This window comes from Saccopteryx bilineata, chromosome 3, assembly GCF_036850765.1.
Source record: "Saccopteryx bilineata isolate mSacBil1 chromosome 3, mSacBil1_pri_phased_curated, whole genome shotgun sequence".
Taxonomy (NCBI): Eukaryota; Metazoa; Chordata; class Mammalia; order Chiroptera; family Emballonuridae; genus Saccopteryx; species Saccopteryx bilineata.
In genome coordinates, this window is record NC_089492.1 from 304430799 (window position 1) to 304455392 (window position 24594).

The window sequence follows — 24594 nt, forward strand, 5'->3', positions numbered from 1 at the left end:
GTAAAGAAGTGGATGCTCACTCTATGGTGTGCCCTGCCAAAAATCAAACCCCGAACGTCCATACTTTGGGCCACACTCTATCCACTGACCCAACTGGCCATGGCGATTATTCCTAAAATTTAAATGATTTCTACCAATATAAAATTTACGATAACCTTCCAAGGATTCAGTGGCGTAAGATCTTTGCCACACACATTACATTTTTTAGATTTCTCTTACATGTATCTTTACTAAAATTCCAAATTACATTCTCAGTAAATACATTGTCCAACTGATTATATTTTAACGTCTCTGTCAGTGTAAATTTCTGGTGCTCAGTGAAGTTTCATCCCGTTATTAGGGCCAGAAAGAAGTCGTGGGGGTCAAAATTGATCAAGATGAATATTTGAGGCTTGTTTAATCGGTTGTAAATTGTGTCTAAGTACCACGACTTCCCTGAGCAGAGGTAGGGTAGAGCCAGAGGCGGATTTAATGACAGGCAAACCAGGGGCGTGCTCTGGGCCCCAACTTCCAAAGGATCCCACAAAACCCTAACTTTACACTTTTTTCTAATAACACCAAGTTTGGTTTCATATGTGCAATGTTATTATTTTTATTTAAAAATATGGTTAACATGTATTTTTATATTCCCTTTTTTTTTTAGGGGCTCAGTATTTTTTTCTGCATCCGGGGCCATAACCGACTATAATCCACCTCTGGGGAGAGGATATATGGGGGAATGGTTTGCAAAGGTTGCTGGCATCCGGTTAGGTTTGTCCATCTGTCTGGCAGATGTTCTCACAGGTCATTTTGGTTTCTTGGTTCTTTTGTGCCCTCTGGTTTGAAATGTTCCTTTCAGCCTGCGCTTAGAACTTACAGAAACTATTATGATTCATGCCTGAGTTATTTTCACATTTGACTGACACTGGATTGGGCTAGGTAGGCTATTGTGATTTTGTTAGGGTCAGTTATTTTCATAATCTTTTTTTTTTTTTTTTTTTTTTTCATTTCTCTGAAGCTGGAAACAGGGAGAGACAGTCAGACAGACTCCCGCATGCGCTCGACCGGGATCCACCCGGCACGCCCACCAGGGGCGACGCTCTGCCCACCAGGGGGCGATGCTCTGCCCATCCTGATCCTGGGCGTCGCCATGTTGCGACCAGAGCCACCCCAGCGCCTGGGGCAGAGGCCACAGAGCCATCCCCAGCGCCCGGGCCATCTCTGCTCCAATGGAGCCTTGGCTGCGGGAGGGGAAGAGAGAGACAGAGAGGAAAGCGCGGCGGAGGGGTGGAGAAGCAAATGGGCGCCTCTCCTGTGTGCCCTGGCCGGGAATCGAACCTGGGTCCTCTGCACGCCAGGCCGACGCTCTACCGCTGAGCCAACCGGCCAGGGCCTATTTTCATAATCTTAACTGAAACTGGCAGGTGTTGGAAAAACTTTTAGGTTATGCCTAACATCTGCCTAAAGTTTTTCCAAATTCGTTATATTTGTATGTTTTCTCTAATGAGTATAATCAAAATTTTTATCAATAATGAATCCAAACTTTCCCAATTTTATTGCAAAATTTGTTTTTTGTTTCTTTGTTTTGTTTTGTGGCGGAGACAGAGAGAGGGAGAAACATATGAAGAAGTAGCTAGGGATAGCCATGGTGAGAGATTTGGGGATGGAAATTTTTAAAAAGTATAAAAGAAAATCATAAAAATATATTACAAAAAGCCCCAGGATTCCTGGCCTTTGGCGACTCACTAAATAAAGTGTTGACCTGGAATACTGAGGCCACCAGTTGGAAACACTGGGCTGGCCCAGTCAAGGCACATAGGAGAAGTAACTGTGGTTGATGCTTCCATTTCCTCCCCCTGCTTTTCTCTCCTCTCTATAAAAATCAATAAAAATCTTTTAAAAAATACACGGGACTGGCCTGACCTGTGGTGGCGCAGTGGATAAAGCATCGACCTGGAAATGCTGAGGTCGCCGGTTCGAAACCCTGGGCTTGCCTGGTCAAGGCACATATGGGAGTTGATGCTTCCAGCTCCTCTCCTCTCTCTCTCTCTCTGTCTCTCCCTCTCCTCTATAAAAAAGGAATAAAAAAAAAAAAAAATACACGGGACTGACCAGGTGGTGGAGCAGTGCATAGAGCATCGGACTGCAGTGTGGAGGACCCAGGTTAGAGACCCTGAGGTTGCCAGCTTGAGAGCACGCTCATCCAGTTTGAACAAGGCTCACCAGCTGAGTCCAAGGGCACTAGCTCAAGAAAGGGGTCACTCAGTCTGCTGTAGCCCCCCAGTCAAGGCACATATGAGAAAGCAATCAATGAACAACTAAGGCGCTAAAATGAAGAACTGATGTGTCTCAAGTCTCTCCTTCATGTCTGTCCCTATCTGTCCCTCTCTCTGACTCCAACAAAAAAACAGGAAATGAAAATGTTAAACAGAAACTATGGTTTCTGCTGGTGGTCATGGGATAAAGCATTCAAGTACTACACATGGTTTGAAGGTTTAAAATATTATCACTTGCCCTGGCCGGTTGGATCAGTGGTAGAGCCTCGGCCAGGCATGTGGAAGTCCCAGGTTTGATTTCCGTTCAAGGTACACAGGAGAAGAGCCTATCAGCTTCTCCACCCCTCCCATACTTCTTTCTCTCTCTTCCCCTCCTGTAGCCATGGTTCAACTGGAGAGAGTTAGTCCTGGGCTCTGAGGATCACTCCAAGGCCTCTGCTTCAGGTGCTAAGAGCTTGGTTGCTGAGCAATGGAGCTATTTTCCACATGAGCATAGCACTGCCCCCTAGAGGGCTTGCTGGGTGGATCAGGGTCAGGGCACATGCAGGACTCTGTCTCTGCCTCCCGTACTCACACTAAAAATAAAAACAAAAACCTTACATAAACTATTATGATTCATGTCCATTTAGATATTTTACATTTCACTGAAACTGGCAGGTGCTGGAAACAACTTTTAGCTTATGCCTATCACTTGCCTAAAATGTTTCCAAATTCATTATATTTGTAGGTTTTCTCTGAGTATAATTTGAATATTTCTTTATCAATGAACAATGAATTAAAACATTTCCATTTTAATTAGAAAACTTGCTATACAAACTAGGAAGAATTCTTTCCAGTTATGAAAATTAAGGTAGAACTATGATAAATTTCTTACTCGATTACCCTTATACTATTAATTGTCATTTTCAATCTCCATGGTTGACCCTGATGTGACAGCAGCTTAATCCAATTATTTTATCAAATCATTCCATGCATTTGTTTTCTGAACATGTATTTTTTTTTATTTTATTTATTCATTTTAGAGAGGAGAGAGAGACAGAGAGAGAAGGTGGGGAGGAACTGGAAGCATCCACTCCCATATGTGCCTTGACCAGGCAAGCCCAGGGTTTCGAACCGGCAACCTCAGCATTTCCAGGTGGACATTTTATCCACTGCGCCCCCACAGGTCAGGCTTTTTCTTTGATTGTAGAGAAAGAAGAAGGCACAGAGAGCAAGAAAGAGTGAACATCAATTTATCTCACTTGTTTATGTATTCCTTGGATGTCTCTTCTATGTTCCCCGAGTGGCGCCGCAGACCAGGCACATGGGGACAATGCTTCAGCTAACTGAGCTAAATGGCCAGAGCCACAGGTTTTTTGTTTCTGTTTTTTTAATACAATGTTGGGAATGATTTTCAGAATATTTAGAAAATAGATTATGGAGATTATACATTATTATCTAATATTGCAACTAGTTCTGTGGGGATGAAAGTGATTTCAACGTTTACAGGTATCTTCACAAGCAAATAATTACATGGCTATGGGAAAATTTCATTGAATTTAAAACAGCTGGAGAACAGCCAAGTATATGTGAAAGTCAAGAGTTTATTTTCTTGCTTGACTGGTTCTAGAACAGTGGATATAGCATCAACTGAAATTGCTCCCAAGTGTGATCCCAAGGTCATGGGCTGAATGATGGCATCACCAATTCAATCCTGGGATCACTGGCTTGGCCATGGTGTCACTGGTTCAACAATGAAGTCACTGGCTTGTTTCTGAGGTTGACAGTTTGACCCCAAGCAAGGTAGGTTTGAGAAACGATTAATGCACCACTATGCAGAGCAATGAGTTGATGCTTCTCTTTCTCTTTCTCTGCCTTTTTTGTGGACTGAACTATTGACAAGGGAGTGAACTGAACATTTTAACAGGAAAAGTTATGACATCTGTCTTCCTGTAATATTATAAAAGATGTAAATTATTAAACACGTCAAAACTATTGTGGATTTCAAAAATTGGAAAAAGAACACTAGTGTGAATTAAATTCTGTCTCACAAAAACACATACTATTCTTTTCTTTTTTTTTTTAATTTTTCCAAAGTTAGAAGCGGGTAGGCAGTCACACAGACTCCCCCATGCGCCCGACTGGGATCCACCCGGCATGCCCACCAGGAGACAATGCTCTCTGCCCATCTGGGGCGTTGTTCTGTTGCCACCAAAGCCATTCTAGCGCCTGAGGCAGAGGTCATGGAGCCGTCCTCAGTGTCCGGCCAACTTTGCTCCAATGGAGCCTTGGCTGTGGGAGGGGAAGAGAGAGACAGAGAGGAAGGAGAGGGGGAAGGATAGAGAAGCAGATGGGTGCTTCTCCTGTGTCCCCTGACCAGGCATCAAACCCGGGACTTCAACACGCTGGGCCGACGCTCTACCACTGAGCCAACCGGCCAGGGCATACTATTCATTTTTAAATACACATGGAACACATAATATTAACACTGTGGAATTTTTGAAAATCCAAATGTAGGATGGATAGATATTATACAAAACTGATTATTCTACGGCCGACCTGTAATGGTGCAATGGATAAAGCATCAACCTGGAGCACTGAGGTTACCAATTCGAAACCCTGGGCTTTCCTGGTCAAGGCACATATGAAAATTGAATCTTTTTGTGTGTGTGTGTGACAGAGAGGAGAGACATAGAGAGGGGCAGAAAGGGATAGACAGAATTGAAGGGAGAAAGATGAAAAGCATGAACTCTTTGTTGCGCTTCTTAGCTGTTCATTATTACTTTCACATATGTGCCTTGACCAGGGGGCTCCAGAAGAGCAAGTGATCCCTTGCTCAAGCTAGCTACCTTGGCATCAAGTTAATGACCTTTGGGCTCCAGTCAGCGACCATGGGGTCATGTTTATGAACCTACGCCCAAGCCAGCAAACCCCTCCTCAAGCTGGTGAGCCCGCACTCAAGCTAGTGACTTTGGGGTTTCTAACTTTGGTCCTCCACATCCCAGTCAAATGTTCTATCCACAGCACCACTGCCTGGTCAGGCCCTAACTTTTTTAAGATGATTATTTTGAATTTTTTTCAGGTAATAAATGTATTTTCAATGATGTAGTGCCAATTTCTGGACATCTACTTTTCTCTCTCTTTTTGAAGAGAGAGAGACAGCCTGACCTGTGGTGGAGCAGTGGATAGGTCATCGGCCTGAAATACTGAGGTCACCAGTTCAAAATCCATTTGGCCATTCAAGGCACATAAAGGAAGCAACTACCTATGAATTGATGCTTCCTGTTTTTCCCCCAAACCCTGCTATTCTCTCTCTTAAATTAATAAAACCTAAAAGGACAGAGAGAGACAGACACACATATAGACATAGACAGATAGAAAGGGAGAGAGATGGGAACCGTCAACCTATAGTTGCAGCAATCTTAGTTGTTCATTGACCGTTTTCTCCTTTGTGAGATGACTCGGGAGCTCCAGCCGAGCCAGTGACCCCTCCTTCAAGCCAGCGTACTTGGGCTTAAAGCCAGCAACCATGGGGTCATGGCTATGATCTCACGTTCCTGGCATTGAGCCAATGCTCAAGCCCATGCTCTGAAGCCTGCGGCAATGTGGTTTCAAACCTGAGTCTTCTACATCCCAGGCTGATGCTCTATCCACTGTGTCACTGCTTGATCAGACAATAAAGAAATATTTAAATAACATGAGAAAATTATTTCAGCTACTCTTACAGAAAACATTTAGGCTGTAATACACCTTAGAATAAAAAATCAGCCTGACCTGTGGTGGCGCAGTGGATAAATCATCGACCTGGAAATGCTGAGGTCACTGGTTCGAAACCCTAGGCTTGCCTGGTCAAGGCACATATGGGAGTTGATGCTTCCAGCTCCTCCCCCTTCTCTCTCTCTGTCTCTCTCTCTCCTCTCTCTCCCTCTCAGTCTCTCTCTCTCTCCCTCTCTCCTCTCTAAAAAAAAAAGGATAAAAAATCATTTGTTTCTAACATAAAAAATTAAAAAGTTGTAAAATATGGAAAGACTAATGTTGAAATAAAACATTTCAGATTCAGTACACCATGATCAAGAAATATGGTGACACCCTGGCCAGTTGGCTCAGTGGTAGAGCATTGGCCTGGTGTGTGGAGATCCTGGGTTCGATTTCCAGCCACGGCACACAGGAAAAGTGTCCATCTGCTTCTCCACCCTTCTCCCTCTCCTTCCTTTTTGTCTCCTCTGCTCCCACTGCCAGGGCTTCTTTTGAGCAAAGTTGGCCCAGTTGCTGAGGGTGGCTCCATGGCCTCTGCCTTAGGCACTAGAATGGCTCCGGTTGCAACGGAACAATGGCCCCTGGTGGGCATGCCTGGTGGATCCTGGTCGGGCACATGTGGGAGACTGTGTCTCTGCCATCCCGAACTTCTCACTTCAGGGGGGAAAAAAATAATATGATGAGAATGCAAATGACAAACCAAATTACTGCTTTTGCCTGAAGTAAACTTCAATGAAGAAACAAAATATTGTTCTATATATCAAATGCCTAATAATTCTGTAACACACTTCTTTTCAGAAGAGAACATGGCAGCATGATGTATCAGCACTCGTGAGTCCCAAATCACAACTATGACAAAGATCTAACCAGAAAGTAAAAACACACCAGACATAGTCCCAGGCAGCTCTGGACTGGACATGAGAGAATTACAGAATGACAGTGATGACGAAAGCAGGTTGTTGGGTCACGAAATACTAACAGGGTATTTTGCCATTTGGATTTTGGGGACAGAGGTGTGGGGAACTGACTGCTGCCCAATCCCCCACCTCACTAAGTTGTAAAAGGCTAAGCCCTTCCCCACACCTCCATGTATTTGCTCATCCTTCCCCTCATGTTCCCCGGAAGAAAAGACTGGCTTCTTTGTGTATGTTTATGTATTGGTGTGGGTTTTATACACTTGATAGAGTTCTTGAGTTGCCTTGGAAACTGCATGCTAATTTCCACTTTGCCCTGTAAATAAAAAAGGATGCTTTTCTGGGTGTGGCCATGTTTTGCAGCTTTACTAGGGCAGTAATTCTCTGCTAGCAGGAGCTGTGAAACCCTCCCAGACCCATCTTTTATAATCTTTAATTCTTTATGTCTATTTTCATCAATTCCATTCCATTCCCGCTCAGGACCTGAATATACTCGATGCGGCTGGCCCACGGCAGCAGGTAACAGTAGACACTTCCCTACCTGCTGGTAATACTCTGGAGGTCACCTCTGGCAGTACCTTCCTGAAGGACTCTATGAGACACACAGAAACAATAAACTATTATGACACAGAGAAATAGTGGAACACAAGACTAGAAATTTCTTTGCTGATTCATATGAAGTGAAAGAAAATTATTATTATTTTTTTAATGTTTTTTTTATTTATTCATTTTAGAGAGGAGGGGGAGAGATAGAGAGAGAGAGAGAGAGAGAGAGAGAGAAGGGGGAGGAGCAAGAAGCATCAACTCCCATATGTGCCTTGACCAGGCAAGCCAGGGTTTTGAACCGGCAACCTCAGTGTTTCCAGGTTGACGCTTTATCCGCTGCGCCACCACAGGTCAGGCCAAGGAAATTATTTTTAAAAGGTTTTATTTGTTGATTTTAGAGAGAAGAGATAGGGAGAAAGAATGTGGGGAGAAATGGGAAGAATCAACACACTTCTCTTATGTGCCTTGACGGGGCAAGCCCAGGGTCTGGAAATGGCAACCTCATCATTCCAGGTCGATGCTTTCTCCACTGCGCCACCACAGGTCAGGCAGCCAAAGGACATTTTGAAGTAAAACAGAAAATTAGATTTTCTCTCTTTGGTGAGGTGCATTGTGCTGTGATGAATGAATTGAGTCTAAGCGCATGTCTTTTAGGAAAATTCCACAGGATTAGAAATTATAAACCACAAAATATGGCAACTGTTCATACTGTTCCTGAAATTTATGTAGTAAATTCCGGTATCTCAACCATTTCCTTCATAAACTCTTTACATGAGACAAGAACAACACTTAAGAAAAAAGACGGTCTAATTATGATTCACCTGCAACGTGCATAAGTTTCCCCAGGTCCCCACAGCAAGGAGAGAGGAGCCAGACCACAGCAGCCCTCAGAGTCCATGGGGAGGACCCCGCCCCCACTGCTAATGTGATGACGGAGGTCACTGGAGCAAAAGCAGAGTCCCGAGAGGACGCAGGAGCACGGGGCGTGTTGGAGACCAGTGTCCCTCTATGACAACAGGGATACACCTGGGCCTCTCACAGCCCTTTCCACTGCAGCAGCTTCCCAACCACACTGTAAGGTCTGGCCTCCTCCCTGACCTTTAGATCTCTCACCTGTGTCACCTGCCTCCTCATCCCACCTACCTGCGTGGAAGGATAGTGTCTTTCTTCTCGTCACATCCTAGTGCTTCTTCACTTGCTCCAAAAGGTGATCAGGACTGGCTTAGAGACAGAAAGCCCTGTTTATTAGAAAAAGGAACATGAATTTTGATAGAGATTGCTCAATTCCTAATCCAGTCAGTGCTGGGTAAGGAGACATGGTAGAATATGATAATATTTTAGAAAATGAAGGCCCTGACCGATTGGCTCAGCGATAGAGCATCGGCCCACTGTGTGGAAGTCGTGGGTTCGATTCCCAATCAGGGCACAGAGGAGAAGCGACAAACTGCTTCTCCACCGTTCCCCCTCTTCTTCCTCTCTCTCTCTCCCTCTTCCCCTCCCACAGCGAAGGGTCCATTGGAGCAAAGTTGGCCTAGGCATTGAGGACGGCTCCATGGCTTCCGCCTCAGGTGCTAGTATGGCTCCCAAGGCAACAGAGCAATGCCCCAGATGGGCAGAGCATCACCTCCCAGCAGGCATGCAGGGTGGATCCCGGTTGGGTGCATGCGGGAGTCTTGTCTGACTGCCTCCCCATTTTTAACTTCAGAAAAATACAAAAAATAAAAAGAAAATGATTCTTCTGCCTGACCAATGGTGGCACAGTAAATAAAATGTCAACCTGGAATGCTGAGGTCTCCAGTTTGAAACCCTGTGCTTTCCCGGTCAAAGGGTGCTCATAAGAGAAACACCCTTTCTGCCTCCTCTCTCTCTAAAGTCAATAAATAAAATCTTTAAGAAAATTTTCCCCTGAAAATACTGTTTTTGGATAACACCTTAATTATTTTAGACAACATGTAAAATTTTCAGGCATTGACTTCTTATTCAATGTACATTACAAACCTTTTTTTACTCAGCAGCAAACTCCCAATTTGGTCCTTGAGAAATAAAATCTGATAGTCTACCATCCAAAGCAGAAGCCCACAAATTATGTTAAAGAACACAGCAACATGCAGATGCACAATAAACTCAGGAAGGAAGTCATCCTCACCAGGGAGACCAAGTTTCTGTGGTTCTCCGACATGACATCCGCGTACAGTTTACACTGAGCTGGGTCCAGGCATTCCCACTTCTCCTGAGAGAAATCTACAGCCACATCCATGAAGGTCAATGGTGCCTGAAACACACACCCATACACGCACACATGCACGCACACACTCACTGATGGATGCCAGCAGAGTTCAAATAGAGACCCAACATGAAAACAGTGTTAGAAGTGGTTTTGACCTAGGAGAGTATCCTGAACTATCCAGTAAGGTCATTTTGACCCAGCAATATTCTCTAAAGTATTTTCTAAACCTGAGAAATGAGGATGACACGTGTCAACAAGTACACTGCAGAGAATTTACTTTGCAGGAAAAAAAGCTTTAACATTAAGACTTCAACACAGGCATATGGATTTGTCAACGTTGTATTGTATCATTTACAATGAGTTGTGTTCATTTCTCTGCTAGAAAACTCAGGGTGAGTTGGAAGTGAAAATACTTCTCCAATTTTAATGTGGACAACAATGAACTACAGTTTTGTAAAAATGCAGATTCCCATGGAGAATTTCTCAGATGGGGCCTGTGGTCCATGTGTTCAACACGTGCCCACTTTATCAGTGACACCAATGTTTCTAGGTCACACAACATATTTTTTTTTAAGTGAGAGTAAGGGAGATAGAGAGGCACATGCCATACAATTAAATAGCACAGAAATTGAAATCACAGGGTTAAATTTGTACATGACTTTGAACAGAAAGAGGTTTATATAACCTGAAAATTTTTTTATTTATTGATGTTTATTGAGACAGAAACATTGACTGCTATTCCCTAAATTTATGCATTCGTTGGTTGATTCGTTTTTCCCAGGATCCAAAGTCACCTATTTTACTTCTATGCTTCATCATATATATATTTATCACATTTTTCTAAAGAATGCATTTTTCAATTTTTGTTAATCATAAAATATAGCTTTTATTTTATTTTTAATTTTTCTTCCTAATGTTTATCAATTAATTTTTTAGAGAGCAAAAGAGAGAGGGAGGAGATGAGAGAGAGAGAAACAGAGAGACACAGGAATATCCTGCATGCGCCCCAACTGGCGATCAAACCAGTAACCTCTGCACTTCAGTACAATGCTCCAACCAACGGAGTGTGCAGGGGACAGCGCCGACCTGAGTTACATCCCGGTGTCTCTGTCAAAGATTTTGAGCTACAAGCTGCTGACGTGAAGGCCTCAGACATGTGGGTAAATAAGTTCAAGTCACTGAATGAAGATTTGGAAAGACTTGCACAAGTGGGGAGAAATGAAAAAACTTTAACCCGCAGACCAGCCAATTGTCAAAACTTGGAATGCGCTTCCCGTCACATACCACACGCTGCAGCGTGTGAGTATTGCTGTACTGACAATGTTTGGCTCTACATATGTGAGCAGTCAGTCTTTCTCACGTCTAAAGAACGTTAAGACCAACCTACAATCACATTTAACGGATGGAAGTCTCAACGCATGAAAAGGGGAGGGTGAAAAAAATTAGGGTTTATCCCTCTCATTAACGAAGGGAGCTGGCAATTTCAAGTCTGCCAAACAAAATCAACAGAACCTCACATGATCTTGAAACCCTGTATATTAGTCCAAATATCAGGGAAGGGAAGCCTTGAAACTTAACAGTTGAAAAGTATATCATCTCTAACACTCAAAGAAGTAGGGGCACTCAGGCTAGCTGAGTTTGAATGCTTTTGCCTTTCGCACAAGTATGCCTTTGAACACTGCGCCGTGGCTTACCTGGATTCTATTTTGAGAAGGTAACAAGAATCAAGGAGGAAAAAGCTTCCTTCAATTTGGTCTTCACCAGTGACAAAAAGACCACTCTCTTGTCCTTCCTCACAAGTCAGGGCTAATGAGCTCCTACAGGGAGACCACACTGTATTATTTTCTGTCTTCACCTGTCTGTCCTCCCTCAGACGTCCACACATTCCCACAGCAATGAGGACGGGCGCTGCTCTCCTGAACGCCCAAACCCAACACAACCCCGTCACCTCCCCTGATCATCCCTGCTCCTCACTCTCACTAATGCATCCCGGCGCTCTCCTCTCTGGGGCATGTCTGCGCCCCCCACTCACCTTTGTCTTCCTCTACGCTAAGCTCCAAAAACTACCCTTTTGCTTCTGAAACATGTTCCCTGACTCCAGTGATGGGATTCAGCAGGTTCATACCAGTTCACAGAACCTATTTCTAATTTTTTGTTGACCTTGGTTAACAGGTTGTTAAAATGCACTTGTAACCTGGGTTCTGTCTAAGGTTGGTACCTGGGCAGCCGTCTTTTGTGGAAATTACAAATTTACATTCCTTACTCTTTTTTTATTTTTTATTTTTTATTCCTTACTCTTTTTTAATGTTTGCACAATAGTTTCTTCTAAGGGCCTGTAGTAATGTTCATCCCATCAATAGGTAAAAAACAAATTGACAGAACTATGCTTGTTATATTTCTTCATTTCACAAAACCCATTATTCCTTTGATAAAATACACTTTAATTCCCTTGCGTTTGTTACTTCAGTTAATAAATATGTAAAGACAAAAAGAGCCAAACCACCACGGGATGACAAGCTGTCATTTGTTTCAGCTTTGTGTTACACCCCAAATTCCCCTGAGATACTATCAGTGTGCTGGTGTTTCCCAATCAAGAAGCAATATGGAAATACCTTAATAGTTTTGTTGTTTGTCAGGTTCTTTTTTGTGTGTACCTCTTTTATTGTTCTATTTACATATCAAATGCATGAAATAATAAACTACCTTTTGATATATCATTTTTTTATACTTAAAATGGTTATTAGGGCAGAGAAACTGTTGTTAAAGTATTTGAATCCCATCACTGCTTGAGTCCACTTTTTCTTCCTCTGTGTACTCTAAATAAAATTTCTTCCATGGCTGTAATGCCATTGGCTGAGGCCAGGCTGCTTCACGTTGGATTCGGGCAGACGGTAGAGAAACTGCAGAGTCAGAGTGTTGGGCCATACCCATTGTTTGGAGACTTGCAAAAACAGGTGAGCAAATAAACAACAAAAGGGAAAGAGCTGATAAACAAAGGAAAATCTATTCGCAGTAAGGGTAAGGGAGCAAGGAAAACCACCTCATGGTGGCAGGAGAGCGATCTGGGGGAATAGCCACCCAAGGCAAGCACCCACAGCCTTATACAGTGGTTCCTTGACACACGAGCTTAATCCATTTCATGGCTGAGCTTGTGACTCAATTTGCTCGTGTGTCAAGTAGAATTTCCCCATTTCAGTGAATGGGAATGCAATTAATCTGCTCTGTCCCCAGAAACCACACAAACTTTTTGTTTTATATGCTTTTAAATAAGAAAATGTACTTTAGCCTGACCAGGTGGTGCCGCAGTGAATAGAGTGTTGAAAGGGGACGTGGAGGACCCAGGTTCAAAACCCCGAGGTCACCAGTTTGAGTACGGGCTCATCGGGTTTAAGCAAAGCTCACCAGCTTGAGCCCAAGGTCGCTGGCTCAAGCAAGGGGTCATTCGGTGTCCTGTAGCCCCTGCCCCCGTCAAGGCACATATGAGAAATCAATGAACTAAGGAACCGCAACAAAGAATTGGTGTTTCTCATCTCTCTCCCTTCCCGTCTGTCCCTATCTGTTCCTCTCCCTGACTCTGTCTCTGCCACAAAAAAAAAGAAAATGTACTTTATAAATTACAAATACATATACATATACATAATGAGAGAATGTAAAGAAATAAACTATTTTATGAGGTGTATTTATTTTCAAGGTCAGGTGAAGATACTAGTGGAAGGGAGGAGATATTAACATAACAGGTGCCCTTCCCAAGCAGGAAGGTAATTAGAAATTTCACAGACCAGCACCATTTTTAACATTAAAAGTGAGCAAACTCAAAAAACACAAATTTTATAATCTCATTTGCCCAACATTCCACCCCTGTTGCTCACTTTGCAATCCATACCACAGGCATTCCTGTGCAAGGTAGTAGGCACATCACACAAATTACAGCAACATCACAAGTCATACAATTTCAACAATCACAAAGGTGTCCTTCACCAGAGCTCCCTGCCCCCATCAGGGTCTCTAACATTGTCCAAAAGCCTCATGTCCATCAAACAAGGGAGCTGGTGCCCCTCTGGTCGCAGTCCAAGACTCAGTCCATGCACATGGGGGCCTCAGGCCTCCCTCCTCATCCCTGCCATCCTGGCAGCTCTTAAGACATTGCCCCACGGGGGGGGGGGGCACATTGCAATGGCAGCCAACATTTCCACCTCTGCTCCAAGGCCATCCACCCTATGTCCCATAATTGTAGCAAACCTACCAGGGGCTTAGTAGGTACTCCTTGCTGCTGGGCTTTTACCTTCCAGAGTCTGTGGATGGCAACTCCAGCCCCAGTCTCCTCATCCTCAGAAGAGGAGCTGGAAACACCTGCTCCCGCCGACTCAGCGCCACTCTGCTGGCATGGCTCCAACTTAGGCTCCTGCGGCGACTGGCTCTCCACAACTTCCAGGGAAAACTGCAACTCACAAACATGTAATTCCTTGTGCAGAGACTGCTTCATTTCCAGGCACAACTGGCGAACCTGGTTGGCCTCCTTCTCCAGTGTTCGCTCCAGTTCCAGGATCCATATCTTTATCTCCCACAGCCATTACAACTCCTTCTGCTCCTCGGTTTGCAGGCCTTAGGGCAGCCTCTTCTAGAGCCCTCTTGGTTTCCTCTCACAGGAATATAAAAATCAGCCAGTCCATGGTCCCCAAAAGAACAGCCATGGGGAACCATAACAACAACCAGTCCTCTACCCTGCCGCTCAAGAGTGGCAGTGGCTCCATACTGATATGATCTGAATCCTGCCACAAACTACGCCAGATGTATGGCCAGTATTCGCAGCCACTGTTGCTGCCATTCACTTGCAGGTTCTCATTGGATTCAGGCAGACAATAAACAGTGGAGCCAAAAAAATGGTGGGCCATTCCTTTATTCTAGCCTTGCACCAGCCACAAGAAAAACACAGAGGAGAACACTTCCATTCCATCCAGGGCCCCAAAAGCTACTGACACATCTGGTTTTTCCGAGAATCAAAGGGCCCCACCAGTCTCAGTCACCTCTGGTACCCCATTTGCACACCTTCTACCTTTTCCTCTATGCACAAACTGGCTTCTTCAGCACCTTACCACCTTGGCTTCTCCTTCTTCTTCTCCCTGTTCTTTTCTAAACTTTTTGGCACAAAATCCCTCCTCTAACAAACATTAGCATAACAATGGCCCTTCCCAAGCAGGAAGGTAATTAGCAATGTCACAGACCAGCACCATTTTTAATAATAAAAGTGAGCAAATTAAAAAAACACAAATTTTATAAACTCATTTGCCCAACGCTCATGATTCAAATATCCGTTCATGACTTAAAGAAAAAATCCTGCGCGTGACTGCTTGTCTCTCAAATTGTTCGTGATTTAAAGTGCTTGTGTGTCAAGGTACCACTGTAGAAGGAGGTCATAAAACTCCAAGGCAACAACCCATGATTTCCCACACACATAGGGAATAAAAACACATCATCAAGTGATGTGATAGTACAGTGGTCAGCAAACCGCGGCTCGTGAACCACATGAGGCTTTTTTGGCCCCTCGAGTCTTCCACAAAATACCATGGGCCGGCGCTACCCCAATAAGGAATGTACCTACCTATATAGTTTAAGTTTAAAAAATTTGGCTCTCGGCCCTGGCCGGTTAGCTCAGTGGTAGAGTGTCGGCCTGGCGTGCAGGAGTCCCGGGTTTGATTCCCAGCCAGGGCACACAGGAGAAGCGTCCATCTGCTTCTCTCCTCCTCCCCCTCTCCTTCCTCTCTGTCTCTCTCTTCCCCTCCTGTAGCCAAGGCTCCACTGGAGCAAAGTTGGCCCGGGCACTGAGCATGGCTCTGTGGCCTCTGCCTCAGGTGCTAGAGTGGCCATGGTTGCAACAGAGCGACCCCCCCCAGATGGGCAGAGCATCGCCCCCTGGTGGGCATGCCGGGTGGATCCCCATTGGGCGCATGTGGGAGTCTGTCTGATTGCCTCCCCATTTCCAACTTCAGAAAAATCCCCCCCCAAAATACACATGTACCCAATTAAAAAAAAATTGGCTCTCAAAAGAAATTTCAATCGTTGTACTGTTGATATTTGGCTCTGTTGACTAATGAGTTTGCTGACCATCGCGATAGAATCACTTTAATATATTTTCTCATAATATCTCAAATACTGTCAAAAGAAAATTAATTTTAAATGAGTAAAATATCCAACTTATGGTTTACTAAAGCACAATCAAAGGAAAGTTAACTGAGGTTGTAATCTTGGCTTATCTATAATATTTTAAAGTAATATGTGAAAACTGTTGACATTTCAGTTTTATTTTTTTAGTGAGAGGAGATAGACTTCTAGACGTATTCTTCCCAGGATCCACCCAGTAAAATCTGTCTGGGGCTGAAATCCACCAAGCTAGCCTCAGTGCCTGGGGACTCACACTCTGACCAAACGAGCTATCCTTAGCCCCTGGGGATGAATCTTGGATCAACCAAGCTATTCTCAGTACCTCAGTCCAATGCTGGATCCAATTGAGCCACCTGCTGTGAGTGGGAAAGAGAAACAGAAGAGAGAGAAGGGAAAGAGAAGCAGATGGTTGCTTCTCACGTGTCCTGAAAGGGGCTCATAGCTGGGATATTTGTACTCCTTGGCTGATGCTCTGATAAATGAGCCCCCAGCCAGGGCCTCCGATGGGACTTGAATTCAATAGGTTCCCACGTGTGTGTGTGTGTGTGTGTGTGTATGTGTGTGTGTGTGTATCTTTATGGTCTCTTTGTCAGCAGGAATTCTGTATTGGCTTCTGAAGCGTGTATTTTGAAATAAACTTTCACCATGTCGCGAACCTGCGTGACTGGTACCTTCAGTTCCCAAGTGAAAATGGTGTGGAATTAAGAAAAATACACTTAAAGAATTAAAGAATAAAAGATGGGGTTGGAGGGCTCTGAAATTACTGATGGCAGAAAAAGACCGCCCTAGAAGAAAAACATGGCTGCAGGCCGCAGCCCAAAAACTGCATCTTCCTTTATTTATAGGACAAAGTGGGACATTAGCAAATCAGTAAGTTTTCTGATTACAGTTTCCAAGGCAGCCCAAGAATTCCAACAAGTGTAAAACACCCCCACCAGTACTTAACATCCTAACTTTACATAAAGAGGAAACTTGCTTCCAGTCTTTTCCAGAGAACAGGGGGAGCAAGACGAGCATCACAGCTAACATGGAGGTGTGGGGCAGGGCTCAGCTTTCTGCAAGCAAGGTGGGGGGTTGGGTAAACTGTCAGCTTAAGCCAGGTCCCCACAACTCTGTCCCCTAGAAATCCAAACTCTAAAATCTTGTTGATTTTTTGGTCCTCAACAACCATGTATTACAAACACAAACATTTTAGCCGGTTACATTCTCTGATATAGAGGTTGTAGTTCAAACTAATATGTTTCCTACATTCTTCATTTAACATTCCTCTTTAGTATGAATTCTCATGTATTGACTAACTTATGAACGCAGAATAAAAGTTTTGCAAGATTGTATATGTTTTTTTTCCCATTTTTTAAAATAAATTTTTGTTAATTTTAATGGGGTGACATCGATAAATCAGGGTACATATGTTCGAAGAAAACATCTCCAGGTTATCTTGTCATTCAATTATGTTGCATACTCATGTATAAGTTTCTAAGGCTTCTCTCTGATATGAATTCTCTTATGTTCAGTAACATTTGAATGCTGATTAAATGCCTTGCCACAGACTTCACATTTGTAAGGCTTCTCTCCGGTATGAATTCTCATGTCGAGTAACACCTGAAGGATAACTAAAAGCTTTGCCACATATTTCACGTGCATGTGGCTTCTCTAAAGTATGCTTTTTCCGTGTTTAGTACATTTTACCTGCTGATCAAATGCTTTGCCAGAGATTTCACATTTGTAAGGCTCCTCTTTAATGTGAACTACTTTGTGTTTAGTAACTTCTGATCGCTGAGGGAAGGCTTTTCCACATATTTTGTTAATCCAAATTCGGAGGGACCTGAAATATGGAAGACAGGAGCAAGGTCCGTCGTTTACACATTAAAGTTTTATTGTCTAGCTTGGCCAAGCAGCGGGAACTCTGACAGAAATCTGACGGAGAGCGCGCTGGCCCTTTGTTCTACTTAGTTTTTATAGTTTTGTAAGTGGGAAGTACAGAAGCAAAAATTGCAATTAGGAGCCCTTTACCACTATTGGTTATAGTCATATGTCCTTTAACATGATAGGACCACGTTCAATTTGCAAACCATACATCATTTTGGAGAAAACAAAATTTACAAGTCAACACAATGGTAGAAAGATCTTTTTACATATTAAAAGGCCTTCCTATATTTTCTAGTGTTCATCCGCCATCTCTCTGTCCAGAGTCAGACGTATTAACCACATGCATTTACATAAGAGAGATAGTTTCTGTGAGGACAAATGCCCGCAAATGGCCCATAGTTATAAGAAAAGGTTTATTTTGGCTTTTCCCTTCCTGCACCTGGCTAGCCATTCACTCCTTTCCCCACAGGTGTGGTGGAATGTCAGGGAATCTATGCTTTCCTTCCCTTTTCATTTACAATACAATGGCAAGAGCCATCCTGGTTATGCCAATCACACAGTACAGAGACTATTCTCACAATTTCTCTGCACACCTTAACCCAAATTAATAAAATGTTCTCCAAGCCTCCTAAAATATTAATATTAATTCTGTAGCCTTTTGGTACTTTACAACATCTGCAGGTGAAATGGCTCAGTAGCTCCTCATTTTACATTTGTTAGGCTTCTCTCTGGTATGAATTCTCACATGTTAAGAGTTGATTGTCTACTAAAGACTTTGCTACCTATTTCACATTTGTAAGGCTTCACTCCAATATAAATTCTCATATGTTGAGTAAATGTTGACCACTTAGTGAAGGCTTTCCCACATATTTCACTTTTTTTTTTTGTATTTTTCTGAAGCTGAAAACGGGGAGAGACAGTCAGACAGACTCCCGCATGCGCCCGACTGGGATCCACCCGGCATGCCCACCAAGGGCTCTCTGCCCACCAGGGGGCGATGCTCTGCCGGGACCAGAGCCACTCTAGCGCCTGGGGCAGAGGCCAAGGAGCCATCCCCAGTGCCTGGGCCATCTTTGCTCCAATGGAGCCTTGGCTGTGGGAGGGGAAGAGAGAGACAGAGAGGAAGGAGGGAGGGGGTGGAGAAGCAAATGGGCGCTTCTCCTATGTGCCCTGGCCGGAATTGAACATATTTCACATTTTTGAGGCTTCTCTCCAGTATGAATTCTTGCATGTTCAGTAAGGGCTAAGGCAAGAGTCCCCAAACTACGGCCCGTGGGCCACATGCGGCCCCCTGAGGCCATTTATCTGGCCCCTGCCGCACTTCCAGAAGGAGCACTTCTTTTATTGGTGGTCAGTGAGAGGAGCATAGTTCCCACTGAAATACTGGTCAGTTTGTTGATTTAAATTTACTTGTTCTTTATTTTAAATATTGTATTTGTTCCCGTTTTGTTTTTTTACTTTAAAATAAGATATGTGCAGTGTGCATAGGGATTTGTTCATAGCTTTTTTTATAGTCTGGCCCTCCAACAGTCTGAGGGACAGTGAATTGGCCCCCTGGGCTAAGGGATAACAAAAAGCTTTGCCACATATTTCACATACATTTGGCTTCTCTAAGGTATGAGTTTTTCCATGTATATTACATTTTACCTGCTGATTAAATACTTTGCCACTGACTTTACATTTGTAAGGTTTCACTCTAGTATGAATTCTCACATGACCAGTAAGTTCTGAACGAAAATTAAAGGCTTTCCCACATATTTCGTACATGTAAGAAGTCTCTTTGATATGAATTCTCTCGTGTTGAATAAGGTCAGAATGGCGAATAATAGCTTTGTCATCTTTTACAAACTTGTATGTCTTCTCACCAGTATGACTTCTTTCATGATTAATAAGGTGTGAATGGAAATTAAAAGTGTTGCTACATTCTTTACATTTGTAATATTTGTCTGCAGTATGGATTTCATGTGTCTTTAAATGGGATAAGTGACTAAAGAATTTCCTGCACTGATAGCATTTGTAAGCTTCATTCTCAATACCAATATTCTCAAATTGACTAATATTGAAATATTGGCTCAAAGATTTGTTACATTCACTATATTGGCTTGTCTTCTCTATAACAGAACTATTCTAATGTGTATTGAGATTTGAGGTTTGATCAAAAACTTTCTTACTTTTGTGATGGTTCTCTGGGCATAGTTTTAGCTTTCCAGATTTGAGCACTGGTAAAAGTTGTTCCAATATTCATTAAATCGATAACTTCTCTTGCCATTACATGTATTCTGATAATCATAAAAACATTAGTAAGTCCTATAATTTCATTAAACATAAAAGTTTTTCCCAATTAAGTATTCGATGAAACCATGATATTTGTATAAAGACGATTCCAAGTTTATTAAATTATAAACTTTGGATCTAAGAGAAATTCTAGGAAAAAGCATAATGAATCCTCATTTAAGGGATTCTCAGATCTGGCTGGTTAGCTCAGCAGCAGATCAACAGCCTAGCAGTTGGAAGACCTGGGTTGATTCCATTCAGGTTACACAGAAGTGACCATCTGCTTCTCCACTCCTACTCCTCTCCCTTCTCTCTATCACTGTTACCCTCCCGCAGACATGGCTCTGTTGGAGCAGGTTTGCCTGGGTGCTGAGGATGGCTCCATAGCTTCACCTCATGTGCTAAAATAGCTTGGTTGCTGAGCAACAAAGCAACAGCCCCTAATAGACAGCATCACCTGGTAGAAGTATGGCTGGGTAGATCCAAGTTTGGGTTTGTGTGGTAATCTGTCTGCCTCCCCACGTCTCATTTAAGAAATAAACAAATAAGTAATAGTTCTCAAAATGATATCCTTTGGAATTCCTGTTTTCATTTGTAATCTCTGATTTTCATAAAAATTTAACCCAACACAGTATTTTGCAAGGTCCAAATGAGTACTTATTTTTAACACCGACTAGTTAACTCTGCAGATTTTACCAAATTCCTTTCAGAGAATAGGTATGTTTATAACTTTTTTGAGCCAGAACAGGTGGTGGCGCAGTGCATAGACCATTGGACTGCGACATAGGGGACAACTTGGTTCAAAACCTTGTGATCACTGGCTTGAGGGTGGGCTCATCTGGATTCAGTGCAGACTCAACAGCTTGAGCGTGAGGTCACTAGCTTGAGCCTGAGATCATAGACATGACACCACGATTGCTGGCTTGAGCCCAAAGGTCACACTGGCTTGAAGCCCAAGGTCGCTGGCTTGAGCAAGGGGTCACTGGCTTGAATGTAGCCTCCCCACCCCACGTCTCGGCACAGATGATAAAGCAATCAATAACTAAGGTGGTGCAATGAAAAAGTGATGCTTCTCGTATTTATCCTTTTTTTTTTTTTTTTTTGTATTTTTCTGAAGCTGGAAACTGGGAGAGACAGTCAGACAGACTCCCGCATACCCCTACCGGGATCCACCAGGCACGCCCACCAGTGGCGAAGCTCTGCCCACCAGGGGGCGATGCTCTGCCCCTCCGGGGCGTCACTCTGCAGCGACCAGAGCCACTCTAGCACCTGGGGCAGAGGCCAAGGAGCCATCCCCAGCGCCTGGGCCATCTTTGCTCCAATGGAGCCTTGGCTGCGGGAGGGGAAGAGAGAGACAGAGAGGAAGGAGGGAGGGGGGAGGAGAAGCAGATGGGCGCCTCTCCTATGTGCCCTGGCGGGGAATCGAACCCGGGTCCCCCGCACACCAGGCCGACGCTCTACCGCTGAGCCAACTGGCCAGGGCCTCCTTTTTATCCTTTTTATCTTTCTGTCCCTATCAGTCCCTCTCTCCTTTCCTCTCTGTTTTTCTCGGTTAAAAAAATTGTTTTGGCCCTGGCCGGTTGGCTCAGCGGTAGAGCGTCGGCCTAGCGTGCGGAGGACCCGGGTTCGATTCCCGGCCAGGGCACATAGGAGAAGCGCCCATTTGCTTCTCCACCCCTCCGCCGCGCTTTCCTCTCTGTCTCTCTCTTCCCCTCCCGCAGCCAAGGCTCCATTGGAGCAAAGATGGCCCGGGCGCTGGGGATGGCTCTGTGGCCTCTGCCTCAGGCGCTAGAGTGGCTCTGGTCGCAATATGGCGACGCCCAGGATGGGCAGAGCATCGCCCCCTGGTGGGCAGAGCATCGCCCCTGGTGGGCGTGCCGGGTGGATCCCGGTCGGGCGCATGCGGGAGTCTGTCTGACTGTCTCTCCCCATTTCCAGCTTCAGAAAAATGATAAAGAGAAAGAAAAAAAAAAAAAATTGTTTTGCAACTTTGTGTTTATTTTTTATTTTTTTATTTTTTTAAATTTTATTTATTCATTTTTGGAGAGGAGAGAGAGAGGGAGAGAGAGAAACAGAGAGAGAGAAGGGGGGAGGAGCTGGAAGCATCAACTCCCATATGTGCCTTGACCAGGCAAGCCCAGGGTTTTGAACCGGCGACCTCAGCATTTCCAGGTTGATGCTTTATCCACTGCGCCACCACAGGTCAGGCTGCAACTTTGTGTTTAAAAGGACACTGTTGGCTCTGGCCGGTTGGCTCAGTGGTAGAGCGTCGGCCTGGCATGTAGAAGTCCCAGGTTCGATTCCTGGCTAGGGCACACAGGAGAAGCGCCCATCTGCTTCTCCACCCTTCCCCCTCTCCTTCCTCTCTGTCTCTTTCTTCCCATCCTGCAGCCGAGGCTCCACTGGAGCAAAGATGGCTAGGGCGCTGGGGATGGCTCCTCGGCCTCTGCCCCAGGTGCTAGAGTGGCTCTGGTCGCAACAGAGTGACGCCCCGGAGGGGCAGAGCATCGCCCCCTGGTGGGCGTGCCGGGTGGATCCCGGTCGGGCGCATGCGGGAGTCTGACTGTCTCTCCCCGTTTCCGGCTTCAGAAAAATAAAAAATAAAAAATAAAAAAGTAAAAATAAAAAAATAAAAGGACACTGTTCTCCAAACATAATGCAATTAAAGAGGCAGTTTTTCAGGTGTTTTATATCTTTGATTTCTTTTGGAAACAAAAATATTACTAAGAGTAATTTTTCCCCTGTTCTTATGAGCATCATAACATCTTCTGACCTTGCACTTGAGCTAACATTCCCAATCTTTCATTAAATATTAATTTTTGGGCCACATCTTCCATATCTTACCAGTCCCATCTTGTGCAATGAATCCTTGATGTCTGGCTTTGGCAACAAACCCTGGGTCCCTTCAGAAGAAATAACTGAAAGATACAAAATAAATTATAACATACTCAAGTAAATGTACCTTAAATTCTAATGGACAAAATTAGTACTTAGTGTAGGACTTCAGCAATATGGTTCAATAGGAAGCATCAAAACTTCACTCCTTAATGGAGAAGTAAATTTAGAAACAATCACTAACACAATAGATCATTTTTGAGGATTCCATGAGCCAATCAGACCACATCAGCCCCAGTAAAAGATGAATATCTACAAAGAAAGATAAGATGCTGATATCTGTCCCCAACAGCAGACCATACTCCTGCATGCACCATGCCAATGTTGTGAGAAAACCCCCAATTCCCACTTCTCTTCTGGAGAGAAATAAATGAGTGTACTGTGTGTCTAATGATCTGGTGCTTTTGTCACTGCCCGAGAAACTGGTTTCTCTTTTCTGGGTCACAGAGCACTGAAATTATGACAGGACAATATGAATGCACTATGGGGTTGATTCTTGAGACTTGTTTGGAGGTTCTAGCAGGGGAGCGCAGCTACTCGTATACCCTTGACCGAAGAACGGTCCTCTCCTCTAGCGGGGAAGGTCGTCCTCTTCGACTGAGCGCGCAGCTTCGGGAGGGACGCACATGGAGCGGTGAGGGAGGAAGGGGACACCTGCCTAGCCAGCCAGATCAGCCGAATCAACCCTGGCGATCAATGGGGTGACAGATGTCGCAGCCAGATCGCCCTCACATCCGGGGTTGATTCTTTGAAAAGGTGACTGTTCAAAGACCATGGGGACTCCAGTATGAAAGACAGACATGAGGTAAATGATGGTTCAACAGCTCTAAAGAAAAGAGAACATATTTCACCCTGGTTGGATAGCTGGCAGGAATGGAAGTCTTCCTGAGCACAGAAGCTGCGATTTATTTTATTTTATTTTATTTTTTTTTTTCATTTTTCTGAAGCTGGAAACAGGGAGAGACAGTCAGACAGACTCCCGCATGCGCCTGACCGGGATCCACCCGGCACGCCCACCAGGGGGCAACACTCTGCCCACCAGGGGGCGATGCTCTGCCCATTTTGGGCGTCGCCATGTTGCGACCCTCCTGGGTGTCGCCATATTGCGACCAGAGCCACTCTAGCGCCTGGGGCAGAGGCCACAGAGCCATCCCCAGCGCCCGGGCCATCTTTTGCTCCAATGGAGCCTTGGCTGCGGGAGGGGAAGAGAGAGACAGAGAGGAAGGCGCGGCGGAGGGGTGGAGAAGCAAATGGGCGCTTCTCCTATGTGCCCTGGCCGGGAATCGAACCCGGGTCCTCCGCACGCTAGGCCGACGCTCTACCGCTGAGCCAACCGGCCAGGGCCAGAAGCTGCGATTTAGATCACCAGTCAGGATACGTTCAGAAACATACTGGGGTGTGTCTTATTAAAATCAATAACTGAACCTAAATTTAAAAAAATGTTTATATATTTTGATTTTACAGAAAGGAAAAAAGACAAAGAAAATGCTGGTTTCCTTTCCCAGTCATTGGTTAATTCCTGTATTTGCCCTCACCAGAATCAAACCTGACAACCTGTCCTATGAAGATGATGTTCTAACCGAGTCACTTAGCCTGATAGAATACACAGTGTTCTCAATCACAGAGAATAGTCTCCTGTGTACAGAACCAGTTATTCCTCTAAACAAGGCTCAGTAAACTTAGTAAGCAAATCGGACAGGTATCATCTGACCACAGAGCA